This window comes from Dreissena polymorpha, chromosome 1 (assembly GCF_020536995.1).
Source record: "Dreissena polymorpha isolate Duluth1 chromosome 1, UMN_Dpol_1.0, whole genome shotgun sequence".
Classification (NCBI taxonomy): domain Eukaryota; kingdom Metazoa; phylum Mollusca; class Bivalvia; order Myida; family Dreissenidae; genus Dreissena; species Dreissena polymorpha.
This window is the reverse complement of record NC_068355.1, coordinates 31,502,636-31,525,787: the sequence shown is the minus strand read 5'-3', so window position 1 is coordinate 31,525,787 and position 23,152 is coordinate 31,502,636. Positions and strand designations below refer to the sequence as shown.

The window sequence follows — 23,152 nt, the reverse complement described above, 5'->3', positions numbered from 1 at the left end:
TTTTTGTCACTGTGAACAACGGTGGTGGTGGTGGTGGTGGTGGTAATGGTGGTGGTTATTGATAAAATGAAAATGCAGTTAGCCTTACATTTGGTAAAATTTAAATATATTACAAGGGAGGCAAATGCTGTAACAATAAATTTAAACTTATTGCATTTGTTTCCCCTGTATATAAGAAAGATATAATAGTGTATTACCTCCCATGTCCTGCTTATATTTATATTAATCAACAAAATTAAACATTAACACAATATTTAATATACAAAATATACAAAAAATCTCATATTCTGATAATATTTTTACTGATCCACTGTATTTTACTCAGAGGATGTTTCATTGGACTGATAATTATAGATTTAGAATTACAGACCAGTTGCTTCAGTAATATCGTTTAGAGTTTGCCCTGTTGGCCGCGTATGCATTCTTGAGTTATCATTCAAAAACCATTTTACTATTTCTGGTCACCGTGACCTTGACCTTGACCTTTGACCTAGTGACCTCAAAATCAAAAGGGGTCATCTGCGAGTCATGATCAATGTACCTATGAAGTTTCATGATCCTAGGCCCAAGCGTTCTTGAGTTATCGTCTGACAACCACCTGGTGAACAGACCGACCGACCGACAGACAGACAGACCGACATGAGCAAAGCAATATACCCCCTCTTCTTCGAAGGGGTGCATAAAAATGGCAACAATACATGAATACATTACATTGAAAATGCAATTGTTTTACAGTTGCTCTATGTATAAATGGCAAAATATACATATACACTTGATACAGTGATCAAGAAATTTTGATTAAATTACTCACTGATTAAAGAGGATACAATCTGGTCGTCTTCATGTACATATACAAATATAAAGCATAATAAACTATAATGTCCAAAAACAAATTTTAACACTGATGACCATGTTAGTATATGATAAAACAACACAACTTAACAATCTTTGCCATTTTTCATAAAACTCTACAACAGATTTAATATTTATATTTTAATTCACAGTTTCATTTAAAGCTTTTCAACAAGAGTCATACTCTAATCATTTAACAAACACTATCCATTGAAATCAACAAAGTACTAGTAGTAAATACAGAATCAATTATTTAAGGTAGATCCCAGAATTTATTTATATTCCCATGAAATACATAGTATGCTACTAAAAAAGATTCATGATCTAATACCGACCCGCATGAGCCAATTGACTAGTATTGTTTTCAAAAGGTTGATGGACAAAAATCTGAAGCGTAAACATTTTACACCTTTCTGAAAAAATATTTTTCATTAGCTTTCTATATTAACGGGTTAAAACAGAAAACTGAAACATGTCTTATAACAAAAAATACTACAATATTTTTTCAATTTTGTCCAAGTTACCAGCATCATTTAAACAGCTTTGACAATCTTAAAAAATCTTTGGTAATATTTCCCATTTATTACCATTATCAGGATCAAAATCTGTAGTTAAAGTTTCATAATACAGACAAATACATTAGATAGACATTTAATATGCGTGCTTTTAAAATACTTAACATGCATCATAATTTCCAAAATACATAAACTATTGTTATTATTGGAATTCAACTTGGTTGGTAACATACAACATGTGGCTGTTGACATGACTTTCTGGCTTTCCACTTGAATTTTTGTGATGTGTCATTCGGCCATTTCGATCTAAACAAATAAAACGTAAACTATTGTTTTTCGTTGAATACAACTTGGCTGGTCACATACAACATGTGGCTGTTGACATGACTTTCTGGCTTTCCACTTGAATTTTTGTGATGTGTCATTCGGCCATTTCGAACTAAACAAGGTCATTCATGTCCACCCGTCATAAAAGCCAAAGGTCAAAGTAAGTGCTGAACAAAGCAGGAGGTATGTAGAGACTAGCACATCTAAAACAGTATTCATCTTTGAGCTTCTTAGGTTTGACTGGGATCAATATGGTAACAACTGCTCCAACAGGCTGTGTTTCTGATTGGATGGTTTGATTTCGTCAAATGGCATCTGAAAAAAGAAACACTCATTACTGAAAATGTCAGTTTTTCATTTATTTTTTTATATCGATGAAAAAGCAAGAAACAGCACAGCGCTTGGTATTTCAGAATGTTACTTATATGATTTGAATTTTTACAGATTATGATGGTCCTGAAACTATTCATACAATAATAATTAATATTTAAATTGAAGTGTAACCTTTTATTACCAAACAATATGGATTGGGATTTGATGGTGAAGATACATTTTGCCATTGGACTCAAATGTCTTTTGTGAAGTAGGAAAAATGGTTTGCCAACATACACCCACATTTGTTCTTTGTCTCAAAATTCCATTTATGTTAAGAAACCTAATACAGAAGTAGGCAAGTTCACAGTCTGGAAAGTATGTTTGGTTTAGTCACACTAGAATCAATACTTTGTGAGTTACGACTAGACATTAACATCCAACAGCAGGATGAACGTATGGACTGACAAAGGTCAATCTACATGCACCCACACATCTCTGAACTTGCAATAAACATACACATGACTTAAACACTCACCTGAGGTTCGCTCTACATGATGATCACAGACTGAGGGTCCTTCACAATGGAGATGCCAGAATCTCAAGATGATGACTGCTGCTGTTGCAAATGCTTCAAGAACAAACTCAACGCTTTGCGATCCAGGTTTCTGCAATTAAGTATGTCATGTCTCAGTTAAGACAAAAACAAGATGTGTTTGTGAAACACTATGTCCCCGTATATGACGTTTGACCTTGAAGGATGACCTTGACCTTGACCCTTCACCACTCAAAATGTCAAGCTCCATGAGATACACATGCATGTCAAATATAAAATTGCTAGCTTCAATATTGCAGAAGTGACATTACATGAGCAATTTTTACCTATATATTTGACCTTGAAGGATGACCTTGACCTTTCACCACTCAAAATGTGCAGCTCCATGAGATACACATGCATGCCAAATATCAAGTTGCTATCTTCAATATTGCAAAAGTACTCATAAAATGAGCGATTTCGGCCACATATATTTGACCTCTGACCTTGAAGTATGACCTTGACCTTTCACCGCTCAAAATGTGCAGCTACATGAGATACACATGCATGCCAAATATCAAGTTGCTATCTTGAATATTGAAATATTGCAAAAGTGTACAGTACAGCCAAAGCGGAACAAACGTATTTCGCGATCCGCGGCGGCAAGGCGAAACGAGTCGATGCCGCGTCAGTCGTTGAAGCCGCGTCAGTATGCTGCGGCAAGTCGCATTTCGCCGCGAAACTTCGCAGATGTCCGCCGAGGCATGCCGCTATCCGCGACATGATGCCAAGTCGATGCGCATCATGAAATAAAAAATCTTTTTAAAATTATTAGTTACATGTCGTTAACAAATTTTGAAAGAACAATAATAATAATAATTAAAATCATAATAAATTTATTGTGCGCGGATTGTATTAGCATATACATGTAAGCATAGTTAATGTGTCTGTCCAATTAAGTTTGTTTCCCGCCCGTAGTGTATGTATTTCACACATTATTAAATTTAAGCTGAGAAAATTAGCAGTTTGAAGCCACATCAATAATCAAGACGGTGACGACGTATTTGTTGTTTTGTTAATTATCAGCTTATTATAACTATTGTTTGAATATGCGTATATAAACACGTTTTATTTTGTTCATATTATACAGTTAATATCGCTACTAATTTACCCGATAATCCCGTATATTCCAGTTTTAAAGCAAATGCTGGTAAATATTTACGATACACAAACATTCTCGATATTTCCTTAAGTATCAAATACATTTTGGCATTTGTTACTATATATAGAGATGATGAAATAACGTCTAATCAGGGCGCTTTTTTTCCACTGAAACGCGATTTACGCCTGACGTGATGTTCATGTATTTATACAACACAAAATACACCCAAACTTTCCAAACGAAGTTCTACATGTCTGCATAATTTTCGCGCGCTTTTTATGAAACAAAGGATATTTTAGCACTGTTTATTTGACGCTAGAATTTGTCAAAGGTCGCGTTAGCATTAAAATTCGGAAGAGTGTTTCGGATTACAAATTTAATAATGATAATCGAACGAAACATTAACAGTTGCGCGTAATTAATTATACGCTACACATACATGTATGTACATGTAGGTGGATATCTTTTCACTCGATCCGCCCAGAAGTATGCGGCGGATTTACTCCGCGAAAGTACGCGAGGTTAACACAGACTCGGCGTCGTTGCGCGGATCGATGCCGAGTGCCACAGCGATACGCCGCGTGAACACACGATTCGGCCGCCGCGTACTAATAATCTGGCAGTGGCGTAGCCGCTGATTATGTTTGTGCCGCGTTAGCTGTACTGTACATTAAATGAGCGATTTTGACCCATATATTTGACCTTTGACCTTGAAGGATGACCTTGACCTTTTACCACTCAAAATGTGCAGCTCCATGAGATACATATGCATGCCAAATATCAAGTTGATATCTTCAATATTGCAAAAGTTATTGCAAATGTTAAAGTTGGCGCAAACCAACCAACCAACAGACAGGGCAAAAACAATATGTCCCCCACTACTATAGTGGGGGACATAAAAATTAAGACTGTTTTAGCATTTCATAAAAATTTCAAGTATCAAAATGCGGGTTCAACCCTGGCAACATACTAGATACTCTCTCAAAAAGCCATTCACTTAAAAAAAAACTAGAGCTTTGAAACAGATGTGAAGAATACCTCCACATGAAGAGCGGATGAAAAGTACTTGAAATATGGAACACCATGCTGAATGTGTAAAATGCACCCGTGACCCCATGACCTAGGTTTTTGCCGGGCATTGTCCATGTTCGAACATGACCATGAACATGAGATCATCTAGATCAAACTTCTGACCGAGTTTGTTGAAGAGCGGATGATACGTACTTGCAATAGAGAGCGGACACCATACTGAATGTGTAAAACGCATTAAATGAACCCGTGGCCTAGTTTTTGGCCCGGCATGTATTATGTTCGATCATGGCCTAGAGATCATCTATATAAAACTTCTGACCAAGTTTGGAGATGATCGGAAGTAAACTTCTTCAATTAGAGAGCGGACACACTGCTCAATGTTTAAAACGACCAAAGTGATCCCTTAACCTAGTGTTTGGCCCGGCATGGCCCATGTTCAAACTAGGCCTAGAGATCATCTAGATAAAACTTGTGACTAAGATTCGTGAAGATTGCATGAAAACTACTTGAATTAGAGAACGGACAACATGCTGAATTTTTAAAACGCACTAAGTGACACCGTTACCTAGTTTTTGATCCCACATGACCCATATTCATTCTTGACCTAGACATACTCTAAATTCAACTTCTGACCAAGGTTTGATGAAGATTGGATGTAGACAACTTTAATTTGAGAGCAGACACTTAATAGGGACCAACCGACAAACAGACAAACCGATAGACAAGTTCACTCCTTTATACACCTCTTAAATAAAAGCTACCAACATCACTGATCCCCCTTCGTATTTCAATGTTCGTTTAAGAATCATAATAACAGTTGAAATGGAACCTGATTTTGTAAAGAGTAAAAAAGTCAGATATGTTGGTACCTGTTATTTGTTTGCTGTTGTTGTTGTTGTGGTTTTGAGTTTTAATATAACTCTAGATGTTAAATTTGACACTTTTGCATTTTCTTTACATTTCTGTATAAGATACAGTGGTTTGTGGCTGAACCCTTTAACTTAGTTACGATAAACTTGTCAATTAGTTTAAGAGCAGAAACCCCAGTTTGTATTGGGTTTTACCTATTGGGTATTTGTGATGAAAGCTTAATTGCTTCAAAAGTTTTAGGCTCTTAAGACTGGGTCTCCTGAATGCTTTGCCACAGTGGCCCCTTTTGCAATGGCAAGGTGACTTACCTATTGAGATGCAGAGTTTGATAATGTGAACATCACTCACTGGGCTTGAACTTGTGAGTATAAGGCCTCTGTGAACAGATAGAAAAACCTAAGGGCATCCCAGGAATGTGTCCTTGTAAACCAAATAATTCAATGCATTCTGAAATGGCATCAGTTATATAATAAGTCAATCAATGTTGTTTGAGTGAAAACAATATTTAAGAAATAAAGTATGTTTGATGGATCTTGATACAAAAAATTAATGAGATATACCACTAATCACTTGATACAAACATTTTATGTCCCTTTGGGACTTAAGGAAGGATGAAAGGATCGACATGGAGAATTACAGACAAGGACAAATTTGTATGCTCCCACCCCCACCGAGCCCTTTCAAGGCACTACAAATGGCAGCTATTATAAATAGTTTTCAATTACATAAATGATTTGTTTTAGTTAGCAGCCAGGACAGAGTTTTATCGATATTAAACACACACAAACTATTTTCATTGACATTTGGAGTAAAACACTACACATTATACATGGTAAATTACATTACCAACGTACCTTATTGACGAGGTAGTCTTGTCCCCTGGCCAAGAAAGTATGGAGCCCCGGATTCAGAGTGGCTGCATTCTGCGGGTAGTACTATTTGAACATTTGTCCCAAGGTCCTGGGCCAGGAGGTGTCCCTGGGCGTCTGGGCCCAGCTGACCAGAGAGCATGTTGTTTAGCTCGGTACGGATCTATGATTGCATAGGTTCCTGTAGGAACAGGCTCTTAAAACAAAATGCAGGATTTAATTAAATATTGAAAATAAATGAAGAAAATAATTTTTAAATGTGCTGAAGCCATTTAAATATTTTTTTACTAAAATTAAAGAGAATTCAACAATTAGATTAAAGCAGATATTTTAATTATGCAAGGAGAAAGTTTTGGTTCAAGGTTTGAATTTTGGCCCCAAAATAGACAAAACTATGTTCTGACCTTCTATGACTAAAACTGATATCAGATCAACTTTATTTATTATTTATTTACCAGGTTTGATCAATTTAAAAACGAATCATTCACATTTGATGTTAGGAGCTTTTCTTCAATCAGGCAGAAATAGGACTGATGTTAAGTGAATTATATGAGCCTCATTCTTGGAAAATAGGACCTAATGTATGTACAGTCTGCACAGGCTTATCTGAGATGACACTTTAATAGGACTAAATGTATGTGCAGTCTGCACAGGCTAATCTGGGATGACACTTAAATAGGACTTAATGTATGAACAGTCTGCACAGGCTAATCTGGGATGACACTTTAATAGGAATTAATGAATGTGCAGTCTGCACAGGCTAATCTGGGATGACACTTTAATAGCACTTAATGTATGCGCAGTCTGCACAGGCTAATCTGAGATGACACTTAAATAGGACTTAATGTATGTGCAGTCTGCACAGGCTTATCTGAGATGACACTTTAATATGACTTTATGTATGTGCAGTCTGCACAGGCTAATCTTGGATGACACTTTAATAGGGCTTAATGTATGAACAGTCTGCACAGGATATTCTGGGATGACACTTTAATAGGACTTAATGTATGCGCAGTCTGCACAGGCTAATCTGAGATGACACTTAAATAGGACTTAATGTATGTGCAGTCTGCACAGGCTTATCTGAGATGACACTTTAATAGGACTTAATGTATGTGCAGTCTGCATAGGCTAATCTGGGATGACACTTTAATAGGACTTAATGTATGTGAAGTCTGCACAGGATAATCTGAGATGACACTTTAATAGGACTTAATGTTTGTGCAGTCTGCACAGGCTTATCTGAGATGACACTTTAATAGGACTTAATGTATGTGCAGTCTGCACAGGCTCATCTGGGATGACACTTTAATAGCACTTAATGTATGTGCAGTCTGCACAGGTTTATCTGGGATGACACTTTAATAGGACTTAATGTATGTGCAGTCTGCACAGGATATTCTGAGATGACACTTTAATAGGACTTAATGTTTGTGCAGTCTGCACAGGCTAATCTGGGATGACACTTTAATAGGACTTGATGTATGTGCAGTCTGCACAGGCTAATATGGGATGACACTTTAATAGGACTTAATGTATGTGAAGTCTGCACAGGCTAATCTGGGATGACACTTTAATAGGACTTAATGTATGTGCAGTCTGCACAGGCTAATCTGGGATGACACTTTAATAGGGCTTAATGTATGTGCAGTCTGCACAGGCTAATCTGGGATGACACTTTAATAGGGCTTAATGTATGTGCACTCTGCACAGGCTAATATGGGATGATACTTAATATAAAGAAGTGAAACTCCAGCGTCTGGAGCAGTATTGCATTCTCATTATATACAATTAATTGGTCCTTTATTTAAGACAAGTGACCAATTGCCTTAAACAATACGAAACAGCCTAATACAAAACAACATACACACAAATAAGAATAAAGCTGGGAACTGTCAGTGCAAAGAATTGAGGGTTTAAACCAGTATTGGATCGCTCAACCTCACACTTGGCCCAGCAATATTCATGATATATATAAGTGTAAATAAAATGTAACCTCATAGCATTGTAACTCAAATTAAATAATAATAAAAGGGAATTTAAACACATTCAATTTAATTACCATTTAGTTACCTAATGGTAAAGAGACCAGAGCAACAGAGTTTTTTGAGGAACCGACGATGACATGAAATTACGATCAAGAATCAACTACATCCCTTATTTTGAGAAAAGATTTAAGAATTAGCATTATAAAGTTAATATTTGAGAAATTTAAAGCACATACATTAAGCCCCATACCACAGAGCATCGCTCAAATAATACTTGTTGTTCTTCTTGCTGCTGCCTCTGCGACCAGGCAATAGAAAGAGACTCCCGACGACAAAGTCACCACCCCAAACCTGGGAATTCCCGACTACTGTTGTTGAATGGTGTCAATCGCATACTGCTCTTCAGGCATAAGGTTCACATTATTCGAAAGCAACATATCGAGGTCAGTCGCATTAACAGACCAGTCTCGCAACGCCTGCTCTATCTGTTGGATCAGATCGTTTACGTTCGAGCGACTCGTACGGAACAATTTGTTGGTACCAAGCATCTAATTGTTGCTAAGCAACATCGAACCTTGGACGGAAGTCAAACTCACCAAGGCTCCGCTGTTGGAAGAGTTGATAGGAGGCGTGCTAGGCTGACGCAAGACATCTTCGTGCCGAATTTCTTCAGCAAGTTGTAGTATTTGTGCCCGAAGGAAGTCAGTATTGTCTTTGACTTTCACTTCAATGATGTTTTCATCTTGTTGGCTAATAATGTTTGCTGAAATGGAAAGCAAACTAAATTCAGATTTTTTAGTGACAAATGAATATGCGTTGCAACATTTTTTTTTCATACCTGCTTTTTTAGTGACCAACATTGCGTCTATAATTGATATTAAGGATTAATTTTTTACCAATTATAACTCAAAATAGCGTTGTATCAATGTGTTACGCGCACCAACGTGTATCAATGTGTTACGCGCACCAACGTTAAATTGAAATGTTGGGGGTTTTAAACGGCGAAGAATATATGGTAAAGTACAGTTTGTAGCAAGGTGTAATATTAATAAAAACAGGCATAACTTAATCAATTTGAAGTGTGAGACTGTACACCTTTAAATATGCATGTATGCAACTTTAAATGTGCTACTTTACAACTTAAATAACTTTAAATGTAAGACTACATAGTTCTCAGCAACTGTAAATGTTAGACAATACAACTTTAAATGTGACACTTTACAATTTAAAATGTGAGACTATGCATCTTTAAATGTGAGAGTAAATGACTTAAAAAGTGAGACTAAACAACTTTAAATTTGAGACAATACAATTCTTAATGTGACAATACACAACTTAAAATGTCAGATTGTACACCTTTAAATGTGATAGTATATTATATAACTTAAATACGTGAGACTAAACAACTTTAATGTAAGACAATACAATTGTATTACATATCATAAGAAACAATTGTTGTGAGTTGAATACATGACTGTAAGTGTATGAGTACTTGATCTTACATGTTTTGTCGATGGATTAGACAGAAATGTAGAAATACAGATGACCCTCTATGGTGAAGTCTGTCTATCTTGCTAACAAATATTTAAACATTGAGATTAAGTGCTATCAAGATTAATTGCACTAAGGTTCAACTTATAGAACTGAATAAGGGACTTAACTCAATGTCGCAACCTGTTAAACAAATACATTTGTGGGCAAACCTTGAATTGAGAATATAAGCCAGTAATTAAGTAAAAGTATTAACTTGAGATTAGGAATGATGCTGACTTTCGGCCCCAAATTAAACAAAATAAATAACACTCTAAGGTCTCACCTGAAGCTCAAGAAGCTAAGATAACATGATGGCCTCGCTGTGAGTGCTATGGTCAAGTTTGAGGTCTCATCAACGTCGTTCAGAGTCAAAGTCCTTACTGGATCACACAACGAAACTGCTGTCATTTTTCAAAGCCTTTTCTAGCGTCGATTCTATGTGCTTTGGGGTTGGAGTGCGAAGTGCTCGTAACAAAACCGGACGTGTTTACTTTTAGCACCTTGTTTACAATATTGGGCGGAATTCACATTTGAGGCAAATCCCATGGGTGTATCGTGCCCTGGGTGTTTACAATGAAGTAGTTACTGCCTTTCTTTGTCAGCAACAGCATCTACTACTGTCCAAACTATAGACAGCAAAAGTATTCCGCTTGGAAAGCTTACACATGTGAATAAATCACTTCAATTTTAACAATTTCCATGACTTTCTCCAGTTCCTCGCTGAATTTATGTTTGTCCCATAAAGAATGGAACAAATTAATCAACTTTTTATTCTTTGTGATATTGGTTGTGATGTCATACGGCAGGAACTGACTGTTAGTGTTACCATAACTACTTCTATAACTCCTCGTGTCTGTCCCACTCTGGCACTTGAGCTTAACAAAACTACTAAGTCTCGAGTGTTGAAAACTCGACACGGACATTGCGGTTGTTGAGTACAGCGCTTGAAAACTCGATATTCTCAGAATTTTTTGCAGAATGGAATTGTTTAACTATGATGACCCTTTGAGGCCAGAGGTCCGGTTGGAAGAGCTAGGGGTCAGGGGGGGGGAAGGATCGTCCTGGACTGTGGATTCTTCAGGCAGACTGGTGCTCTTGGGCAAACTCGATATCAATGCTGGTGCTCTTCTGAAAACAACATCAGCACAGTGGGCGGTATGTACTAGTAACAAATGTTAATACTACAATCTATAACAAACTATGCCTTTTTATTGGATGTGAAGGTTTTCAACAGAAAAACTTTATTCAAATAAATTTCTAATCTGGCATTTGATTGGTTCCTTGTAATCAATAGCACAAATATTAATATAAACAAGAGCTGTCACCATAGGATTACTTATGCCCCCTATAAACGCTTGATAGAAGTTATGAGCTTTTTTTGAAACTAAACGCATATTTTGTCACCTAACCGCGGACCCTTACTTCAAGATCAAGGTCACAAGGGTCAAAATGTTTGTGCGTATGGAAAGGCCTTGTCCATATACACATGCATACCAAAAATGAAGGTTATATCTCAAGGGACTTCTATGAAGTTATGAGCATTTTTCGAAACCTAAACGCAGATTTCGAAACCTAAACGCGGATCCTTAGTTCAAGGTCAAGGTCACAGGGGTAAACATTTTTGTGCATATGGAAAGGCCTTGTCTATATATAAACATGCATACCAAATATGAAGGTTATATCTCAAGGGACATAGAAGTTATGAGCATTTTTCGAAACCTAAACGCAAAGTGTGACGGAAAGACGGACAGTCCGATCACTATATGCCCCCTTTTCTTTGAAAGGGGGCATACTTAAACCATTTCGTATTGAAACATTGTTGGCTAATGTTATACTAACCTGTGAATTCAAAATTATAATTTTCACTAAACTTTCGGAGATGTTATTTTATAAGCCAATATGCGGCTCATCAATAATATTAATTTTTGTCCCTTATAAGCATGTGTCGTCCACATAAGCTAATCAGGTAAGACTAGACTTGACTAGACTTGATTTTTGTAAACGAAAAAACCCTCTGAAGAGGAAAGTGTTGTCCCTATTAGTCTGTGCGGACTGCGCAGACTTATATGGGATAACAATTTGAGTACATGCATTAAGCCCCATTTTCCTACAGCATGGGTCATTTATATTTTTTTGCCAGTTCTTTCCTGCATATTAACAACAAAAAATAATGGAAAATTAACTTATAAACAATGTAATGTTTTCTAATAGTACTTATTCAATTAATCACCTAGCTTTTACAAAACCACAAAGGTGTTATATTGTAAATATATGTTGCAATAAATGAGAGGCAAAATTGAACATTCAGGATTAATATCTGCCCAAAGTTGCAAAAACACACACAAATTTGGACCATGCATTTACAGATCTTTGATTGTTAAAATCTGTTTGAATTAACAATAGACATAAATACAAAAGTTAATCAACAGATAACAAACAGTGGTAGACATAATTAGACAGTAACTAAAGGGCAACAACTCACTGCTTGTGCAGATCTACAGCATACAAGGAAATGCTTTAAATCTGTACTTTATAAAGAAGGAAATAAATGGCTGTTCACAATTTCACATTCACCTGGGAGTAAAATTCTGTTACAGGCTATTTGCCCTGACCAGCTTGCAAAACTAGTTTACCGTATAATGTACAAAGGAAAAAAAGCACCCCCCCCCCCGAGTCATGTCCCTTTCATTTCACACGGTTAACTTTTGCAAAAACAGGGGTTGCCCATTCTGATATTTGCCCAGAGCAAAATTTAAGCCACCAAATCAAACTGGAAACTGGATTTTAACAACCCTGATCTTGTAAACTCATTGATATACGTTGGCAAAAATTATCGGGCATTTCAAAAAATGACTTTAATATGGACATGTAAATTTGTGGATTTTTGATTTTGGCAGAAAAGGAATTTGCAATGGTTATTTTGTTATGTATGTGAGTTAAATTTGTGTATCAGTAAATTCATGAAATCAACATTTATTAATGTCCCACAAATAATAGCGATTTTAAAATTCATATTCCATATTTTTTGCGAAAAGTGTTTGTAATGCTAACCTGAGATGACAATTTTTGCCTAGAATTGATTTTTGTTTAGAAGAAATTTCGTTTAAACAAAAAAGTCCTCAAAAGCAGAAAGTATTGTGCGCACTGCACACGCTAACATGTGGATGGAACTTAAAATGCATTAAGCCCCCTTTTCCCAGAATGATGCTTACTTTGAAACACATTTTGAAATTCTGTGTTACTGAGGTTTGGAAAGCATCCAGCTGAAGAAGGGTTTGAGTTATTGATCCTCAAGTAAAATAAGTCATTTTATGTTATGTGAAATTATATCCTTTTTGTCCAATTCATCTTTAGCATTCTTAATACACAGCCTGGTACACTGTCAAATCATTATTATTAGTGGGACATTATTTGGTGTTGATTTTAAGGGTTGACATTTCCACAAATTTAACACAAACACATTAGAAAATAACTGACACAAATTCCTCATGTATTTTTTCCAAACTGAGAAATCCACGCATTCACTTGTGAGTCTATGAAAGTCTGTTTTAACCAGGAATGTTCATACTGACAAAAACAAATGGTTCACAAGTTACAATAAATTACAGAGGATATTTTACCTCATGTCAATTTATACTTTTCTTTCCCACCTCATTTCTTTTTGGCATTCTTAATACATATGAAATACACAAGCAGGCCTTTTCCTGGCACATTGATGGGTCTGTTAAAGGGAACCATAACCAAATTTTTTTTTAGATAATTGCCATAAGCTTATTATATCTCAATTATGTTTCAATAAGATCTAAAACAAAAGCTGTCACCATAGGATGACTATGCCCCCTATAAACGCTTGATAGAATTTATAAGCTTTTTACGAAACCTAAAAGCAGATTTCGAAACCTAAACGTGGACCGGACCCTAAGTTCAAGGTCAAGGTCACAGAGGTAAAAAATTGTGTGCATATGAAAAGGCCTTGTCCATATACACATGCATGCCAAATATGAAATAGCTATCTGAAGCGACGTAGAAGTAATGAGCATCTTTCGAAAACCTTAACGCAAAGTGTGACAGACAAACTGACGGACAGTCTGATCACTATATGCCCTCCTTCGGGGGCATAAAATGTATAGAACTGATTTTATTATTATAATTTGAAGTCAGGAGTTTTTCTGCCTACTTTGGGAAAAGGAGTCTGACCAAATTGGGAATTTTTTATCGACAAAATTGCCCATTTTAGGAATTTTTGTTTCATGAAACGGCTCATTTGGAAAAAAAATTGAATTGATCATGCTTAAAAATAAGTCTGGGGTTTAACAACTTTCTTTATATAAACACATGCAAAACAAACACTGCCCAAACACAAGTTACAGCAACATTTTTGACCGAGCTAAAATAGAGCCATGGGTATTTCATACTTTAATGTATTAAATGACGATTGAACTACAACTTTCTTACAAGGCTCTGAACATTCAGTTGCCGATTTTGTGATTGACGGCCCTGGCATTACTTCTGTTGCTGTTACATTTTGCTGCGTATCGTCTGAGCCTGTCTGTTCAGGGTTACTCGCGGCAGTAATTTCGGAAGATTCTGAGCATTTCGAAAACATCAATGATATCGTTACACATCCTTTTAGCGTCTATTTTTTTCGTACTTTTTAAATGTAATTTTTACTATTGTGCGAAGCAATGATTGAAAATAAGCGTCTACAGATATAGTATAGAATGTGTATTGTGCGGCTCTATATACTCTTTTGTATAATGCGGAACAGTTCGAACGTCATTGCTGAGAGTAAATGTACTGGCAAATACACCATAAAATCTGTGTCACTAAAGGTTTTATTACGTCGTAAATGAAGGGAAGTCACTCTTTTGATATAAATTATGTTAACTTTTTACGATTTTGAAAGATTTTATTTTTTTGGAATTGGGAAAAATGCAATCAAAATTCTATTGGGAACGGGTCCGTTTGCTTTGGGAATGCCTCCGTTTCCCGGAGGCGCAGACAGTGCTGAAAAACCCCTGGAAGTATTAGAAAGAGTAATATAAAATTATTATTCCCAAATCAATGTATTTTTCATGCGAAAAAATTCACTATCCAAAAAAAGAATTTTTGCCCAAAATGGCAAAGAAAACACCTGACAAATAAAGCATCTATTCTACCTTCTGCATATTCAGGTCATTCTTGTCCACCACATCCTCAGCATCTTTGTCCGGACTCAGAAGCGACTGGAGCAGCAGATTAGCTGTTTTTCTTGTATGTATACTTAGGATTCACACACATTTATATAAAATCAATAACAAATGTTCAACAGCATAAAACAAAGTAAACTATATATGGCGCGCCAGAGGCTGACACGTATCACCATGCCGCATGTTTGACCAGGGAAAGCCCCAGGGTTGGTAATGGGGCTATGCACAGTTGAGATTGACTGTATAGTCATAAATGATATTCAGTATAAATTTGAAGTAAATCTGTGTGGAAATGAAGAAGTTAATCTAAAATAACCTAAAAAATGAGTAAAAATATGTGACCCGGCCCCACCACAACCCCCATAACTTTTGATCCAGGGGTCAGATCAAAATTCCAAATAATACACTGTCGCACATATGCTCATAGCTACTATGCATGTAAGGTATGGTTTTAGTGCTAACAGTGTAGGAGAAGATAGTGGCCAGGACGGACGGACAGACGGAGATAACCACATAATAGATTTCGCAATCTAAGCGTTGACCCTAAGTTCAAGGTCAAGGGATAAAATTTTATACGCGCATGGAAAGGTCTTGTCAAGATACACATGCGTACCAAATATGAAAGCAATATCTGAAGGGACACAGATGTTATGAGCTTTTTTTGAACCGCGGTCGCAGATTTCGAAACCTGAACGCGGACCCAAAGTCCAAAAATTTAATGTGCATGTAAAGGTTTTGTCAAGATACACATGTGTACCAAATAAGAAAGCAATATCTGAACGGACACAGTAGGAATGAGTCTTTTGCGAATCGTGGTCGCAGATTTTGAAACCTGAACGCTGACCTCAAGATCAAATTAAAGGTCACAGGGGTCAAAAGTTATATGCGCATGGAAAGATGATGTCCAGAAACACATGCATACCAAATATGAAAGCAATTTCTGAAAGGACACTGTAGTTATGAGCATAATTCGGATCGCGGTCACAGATTTCAAAATCTGAAAGTCGACTTCAAGGTAAAGATGAAGGTCACAGGGAGGGGTAAAATGTTCTATGCTCATGGAAAGGTGTTGTCTAGATACACATGCATACCAAATATGAAAGCAATATCTGAAGGGACATAGTAGTTATGAGCCTTTTTCGAATCGCTGTCGCAGATTTCGAAACCTGAAGGTGACCTAAAGTTAAAGGTCAAGGTCACAGGGGTAAAAAATTGTATGCGCATGGAAAGGTCTTGTCTAGATACACATGCATACCAAATATGAAAGCAATATCGGAAGGGACACAGTAATGATGAGCCCTTTTGGAATCGCGGTCGCAGATTTCAATACCTGAAAGCTGACCCTAAGTTCAAGGTCAAGGTCAGAGGGGTAAAAAATTGTATGCGCATGGAAAGGTGTTGTCTAGATACACATGAATACCAAATATGAAAGCAATATCTGAAGGGACACAGAAGTTATGAGCCTTTTACAATTGGGGATATAGGAAAATCTCTGACGTGGCTCCACCCCAACCCCCATAACTTTTGACCCAGGGGTCAGATCAAAATTCTGTCACTGTCATCGCCGCACATATCCAAATTATTTAGACAAGTTTGGACAATTTATATTTATAACGAGTTCTGGGAACACATTTTTCATTAACATGGTCAAAGATCTAACAGTCACTTTTGAGTTAAGCAGAGATATTCACTGCTGGAATGTGTTCATTTGTGAAAAAATGCAGCAGTTTAATTTAATCAATTGAATATTTAAAACTAATTCAGATTGAACTTTCTTTTGTCATTGGCAAGTCTTGAGGTTTGTGAAGTTAAAATAATATTTTCACAAGTGGCGCAGCCATGAGTGAAAACATATATTTTCTATTATAACGAGTGAATTAAAATCGATATTCCACCAAATCCAACACATTTCCTTTTTGTTTTATGCTTTATTTCACCATTTATATACATTTTTAAGAGTTTAACTAAAGAATTTCGTTGGGATAATGACGCCATTTCGTAAAAAAAATGACGTCATTTCACAGTTAACAGTGAAAATTATCAATAATTTTCACTGTTTGAAACGGTTTTAATTCACTGATATTTCTCTATAAACCACCAGAAAGCATAAATAAATAATCCAAACTATTTAAATTGAAATTTGGAGTAAAACATTGCCCATTATACATGATAAATTACAGTACCGATCAACCTTGTGTATGAGGTCATCTTGGCCCCTGGATGGGACAGATTGAAGCCCGAGGTTAAGACTGGCTGCATCCTGGGGGTAGGACTAGAGCATTTGCCCTAAGATCCTGGGCCAAGAGCCCATCAACCCCACGCACAGGAAGTGTCCCTGGGCGTCTGGGTCCAGCTGACCAGAGAGTATGGTGTTCAGCTGGGTACCGATCCATGATTGCATGAGGTCCTGTAGGAAACAGCTTGTGAAACAAATTCCAGAATAAAACAATAATGTTGAAAATAAATTTATAAAAAAATTGTAAAATGTTCTGAAGGCGTTAAAATAATTGTTTTACTTAAATAGAATTTAACAATCATATTATAGCGAATGTTTTTAGGCAATCAAAACATTTTGGTTCAGGGCTAAATTTCAACCAAAAAATAAACTATGCCCTAATTTCTATGATATAAACATATATCAGATCAACTTTCCTATTTATTAACCAAGTTTGATCAATTTAAAAACAAAGAATACACATTTGATGTTAGGAACTTTTCCTTAATCAGCCAGAAAAAGTACTGATGTTAAGTGAACTATATGGGTTGCATTCTGGGAAAATAGGACTTAATGTATGTGCAGTCTGCACAGGCTTACTATGGGATGATTTTTTAAGCACAAACATTAAGCCCCATATCCCTGACCACAGCTAAAATACTACCTGCTGTTCTTGTTGCTGCTGCTGCGACCGTGCCATATGCAGAGATGAAGCGAGTCCCGACACCTAAGTCACCAACCCAAACCCGGGAATTCCCGACAACAACTGTTGTTGAATGGCGTCAATCGAAGACAGCTCTCCTAATGAGGTTCACATAATCATTATTCGAGAGCAACATATTAAGGCCAGTCACATTTACGGACGAGTCAATCAACGCCTGTTCTATCTGATGGAACAAATTGTTTCAGTTTGAGCATCTCTACAACTGAAAATTAGAGACTCTACAATTTAACATGTGCGACTATACAATGTTAAATGTGAGACTGTTTTAAGCTTTAAATCTGAGACACAACAACTTTAAATTTGACACAATATAACTTCAAATGTATGACAATACACCTTTAAATCTAAGACTACACAACTTTAAACAAGAGACTGAACAACTTTAAATGTGAGACAATACAAGGTTTAAAAATTTGCCACTATACAACTTAACATGAATGACTGTACATTCAAAATGTTAGACTATACAATTTTAAATGTGAGACTTCTAAAAACATTTAATCTGAGGCTATACACCATTAAATTTGACACCGTACAACTTCAAATGTATGACTATACGCCTTTAAATGTGAGACAATACAACTTTAAACGAGAGTCTTAAAAACTTAAAATGTGAGACCATGGTAATTAAGTAGTGATATTGATTTCAATGATTTAAATGGCCTCCTTTTGTAGGACAGACCTTCTAGATACTGGTGTTATCATCAGGATATAAAGCAATTTTGCAAACATCCAGGCTCTCATTGAAATAATAATCATATCAAATTATATGTGAAATAAACAACATAAACATTTTTTTTTTATAAAACAAACTACTTCAAAATTGTAATACAAATAAGTGAAATAAGTAAATTAAGCCATTTGTTTTAAATAAAGACTTCAAATGTGATAAAACTAGGTGCTAGCTTTGTGCTGAGTCTATTATAACCATTTTTGAAATTGGGTCATAGCCTGTTGGATTGGGAAAAACCTGGATATTTTGACTAAAATTGGAATATTGGGGTTTATTTTTTGCTTACAAATACTTAAAAATCGAAAATCAGTACCATCAAATTTAATGTATTAATTTAACTTAAGTTCAATTTATATAGCTGAATCAGGAAATACACTCAATGTTGCGACCGATTAAACACAATTTTTGTTGGAAAACCTTCAATTGGGAATGACAGCCAGCTATTATGGAAAAATATAGATGTTTGGAGATAAGGGCTGTGGCTGAATTATTGGCCCCAAATTTAACCAAATAACATCTGACACTCAAGAAGCTGAGACGACATGCTTACCTTGCTGATATTACTAAGGCCCGAGTTTGAGTTCTGACTAACTCGGTTGAGAGTCGAAGTGCGTACTGGACGACATTACAAAACTGCTGTCATTTTTCAAAGCCATTTTTCTATTCTCGATTCAATACAATTGCCAAGTGCTCGTAACAAGGCTAGACATGTTCACATTTTGCACCTTGTTTACAATCTTGGGCGCAATTTGCGTCTGAGGCATGCCCCATTGATGTATTGTGCTCTGGGTGTTCACAGCCGAGTCATTACTGCCTTTCGTCATCAGCAACAGCGTCAAAAGCTTTATGTTCCCTTTGGACAGTTAAGACGCCTGAGAGGACAAACCAAGACGGTCCGTAACGCTACTACTGTCCTAACTATCAACAGCAGAAATATCTTCTTTGGAAAGCCTACACTTCTGCATTAATCGCTTCAATTGTTCCTTGATTTTTTGTCCCGTTCCTCGCTAAATGTGTGTTTGTCCCATAACGAATGGAACAAGTTATTCAACTTCTTATTCGTCGTGATATTCGCAGTGATGTCCAACAGCAAGAACTGACTGTTGATTGAGCATTACCATAACTACTGATATAACTCCTTGTGTCTGTAACACTCTTCCCACTCAGAAACTCAAGCTAAAATAAAAACTACTCAGGCTCGACAGTGGATAACTTGACGTGGACATTGCGGTTGATGAGAACAGTGCAAGAAAACTGGATGTGTTCAGAATTTGAGGCTGGAGGTCTTGGGGGAGGAGATATGGATCAGGGTAGGGGAAGGGTTGTCCTGGGCTGGGGCTCATGCATGCCAGACTGGTGCTGTTGTTGGGCCAACACAATATCAATGCTGGTGCTCTCCTGAAAACCAACAACAGCACAATGGGTAATATGAACTTGTAATAAATGTTTATATTACAATCTATTACAAACTATGCTTCTTGGTTGGCTGTGCAGGTTTTCATTAGCAAAACTTCATTCCCATGAATTTCTTATCTGGCGTTTCATTGGTCCATAGTCCTTTATAGCCTAAACATTGATACATGTACAGCTTTTCGTATTAAAACATTAAAAGTGTTGGCTAATGCTATACTAACCTGTAAATTCATAATTATTATTTTCCCTTAACTTGCAGAGATGTAATTTCATAAGCCAATATGCCGCTCATCAATATCTGAAAGTGTCGTCCCAGATTAGCATGTTAAGTCAACATAATCAGGGAGGACACTTTCTGACTAGACTGGATTTTTATAATGAGGATATTTCTGTTCAACCAACATACCTTTAAGGATATTTCTGTTCAACCAACATACCTTTAAGGATATTTCTGTTCAACCGACATACCTTTAAGGATATTTCTGTTCAACTGACATACCTTTAAGGATATTTCTGTTCAACCGACATACCTTTAAGAGAAAAATGGTGTCAATGATAAGCCTGTGTGGGCTGCACAGGCTAATCTGGTTCAACAATGCATTAAGCTCCTATTTTCGAACAGCACAGCTTATCTATCTTTTTAGCTAGTTTTTTCCATTGAGAAAAATTTATACTCATCTTGTTAAAAATCTCATATATTTCAATTGTTCTAATGCGTTTAATCACTTTACTTTTACTTTGCTTTCACATTTGTTTTATTGTTAATACATGTTTCAATCAATAATGTCTTCCCAAAGTTGAAAAAAACACATTGTTTCTACTATTCCTTTACAGATCTTTGATTGTTTAAATCTGTTTGAATTCAAACTGGACAACAGTTCCAAAGTAAATCAACATGTAACAAAAGTTGTAAGACATAATAAAAAAAAACAAAAAACAAGAGATGTGTTCGTCCAAAAAAGAATGCCCCCTATTGCGCGTCTTTGATTTATTTTTTATTTTTTTGACCTTTGACCTTGAAGGATGACCTTGACCTTGAACTTTCACCACTCAAAATGTGCAGCTTTATGAGATACACATGCATGCCAAATATCAAGTTACTATCTTCAATATTAAAAAAGTTACGGCAAAGTTAAAGTTTTCGGACGGACAGACGCCATACATTTGACATTTTACCTTGAAGGATGACCTTCACCTTCACCACTCAAAATGTTCCGCTCCATGACATACACATGCATGCCAAATATCAAGTTGCCATCTTCAATAGTGAAAAAGTTATGGCCAATGTTAAAGTTTTTGGAGGGATGGACAGACGCCATATATTAGACATTTGACCTTGAAGGATGACATTGACCTTCACCTTTCATCACTTAAAATGTGCAGCTCCGTGAGATGCACATGTATGCCAAATATCAAGTTGCTATCTTCAATATTGAAAAGGTTATGGCCATTTAATTTTTCAGACGGACGGACAGACTGACTAACATACACACATACACAAATGCTGACATACTTACACACTGACAGACAGTTCAACTGCTATATGCCACCCTGCATAAAAACATTTGGACTAAGTTTCATCAATATTGAGCCACACATATGGCCTCTAAAGTGTTACATGTAACACTGATTTCATATGATTAAAACATATGTGATCTTGTAACAACAAGGCTTGTTGAAGGATTCATGTGACCCAGGTGTGAAATTGCCTAGATATTGTCTAGGACCAATCAGACCAAGTTTAATCAATATTTTATCAACAATCAGGCTTCTAGCTTAGTAACAAGCTTAACATAGGGTGATCACAATTGCTTTTAGAATCATGTGCTCAAGTGAGCTAAAGCAGATCTGTAAATGTGTTGCAGCACATATCACTTTTGAGTCTTTTGGGGTCAATAGCCATATGGAAAATTCCTGATACACTCAATAAAACGCGACTAACACCACTTAACTATCATGTGATTTTGTTGACTATTAAAACTAGAGCTTTGTCAAAGAAGTGAGCCCCACATGCGGCATCGAATTGACACAGAATATTTTGCATGTTTTCTTCACAAAAAATAGCAGACACCATGCTCAATGTTTAAAAGCACTTAGTGGCAATGTGACCTAGTTTTTGACCCGGCATGGCCCATGTTCAAACTTGGCCTAGACATCATATAGATACAACTTCTGACCAAGTTTGGTGAAGCTTGGATAAAAACTACTTGAATTAGAGAGCGGACACCATGCTCAATGTTTAAAAGCACTTAGTGGCAATGTGACCTAGTTTTTGACCCGGCATGGCCCATGTTCAAACTTGGCCTAGACATCATATAGATACAACTTCTGACCAAGTTTGGTGAAGCTTGGATAAAAACTACTTGAATTAGAGAGCGGACACCATGCTCAATGTTTAAATGCACTCAGTGACCCCGTGACCTAGTTTTTGACCCGGCATGATACATATTCAAACTTGAACTAGACATTGTCTAAATACAACATCTGACCAAATTGGTGATGATCGGATGAAAACCACTTAACTTAAAGAGCGGACACTGAATACAGACCGACCGACAGACTGACCGGCAGACCGACAGACAAGCTCACTCCTATATACCCCCTAAACTTCATTTGTGGAGGTATAATTATAATCACATAATTTATAGATTATAATTGGTCATTAAAGTTGAAAAACGGATATCAATAAAGAAACAATCATGTTATGCAAAGCTACAAACATCACTGGCCCCACTTATGTATCAATTGTAGTTTTAGAACCATAATTACAATTGATATAGAACCTGTTTTTGAAAATAGTTTAAGAGCCAGATATGTTGGTACCTGCTGATAAATGGCTCGTTTGTTGTTGTTGTTTTTAGCTTTAATATATCTCTAGATGTT

At 36.4% G+C, this 23,152-nt stretch overlaps 1 protein-coding gene across 1 annotated transcript in view; it reads right to left on the bottom strand.

Annotated features, from left to right (window-relative positions):
• Positions 1-23,152, bottom strand: part of LOC127875434 (uncharacterized) — a 666,243-nt gene that overhangs the window by 595,689 nt on the left and 47,402 nt on the right. Inside the window, exons 9-12 of the mRNA XM_052420497.1 lie at positions 19,407-20,254; positions 18,064-18,325; positions 17,368-17,591; positions 15,155-15,220 (exon numbers count right to left, since the gene is read on the bottom strand). The gene's annotated coding sequence lies outside the window, so the exon portion shown is untranslated. The remainder of the gene's footprint in view (positions 1-15,154; positions 15,221-17,367; positions 17,592-18,063; positions 18,326-19,406; positions 20,255-23,152) is intronic.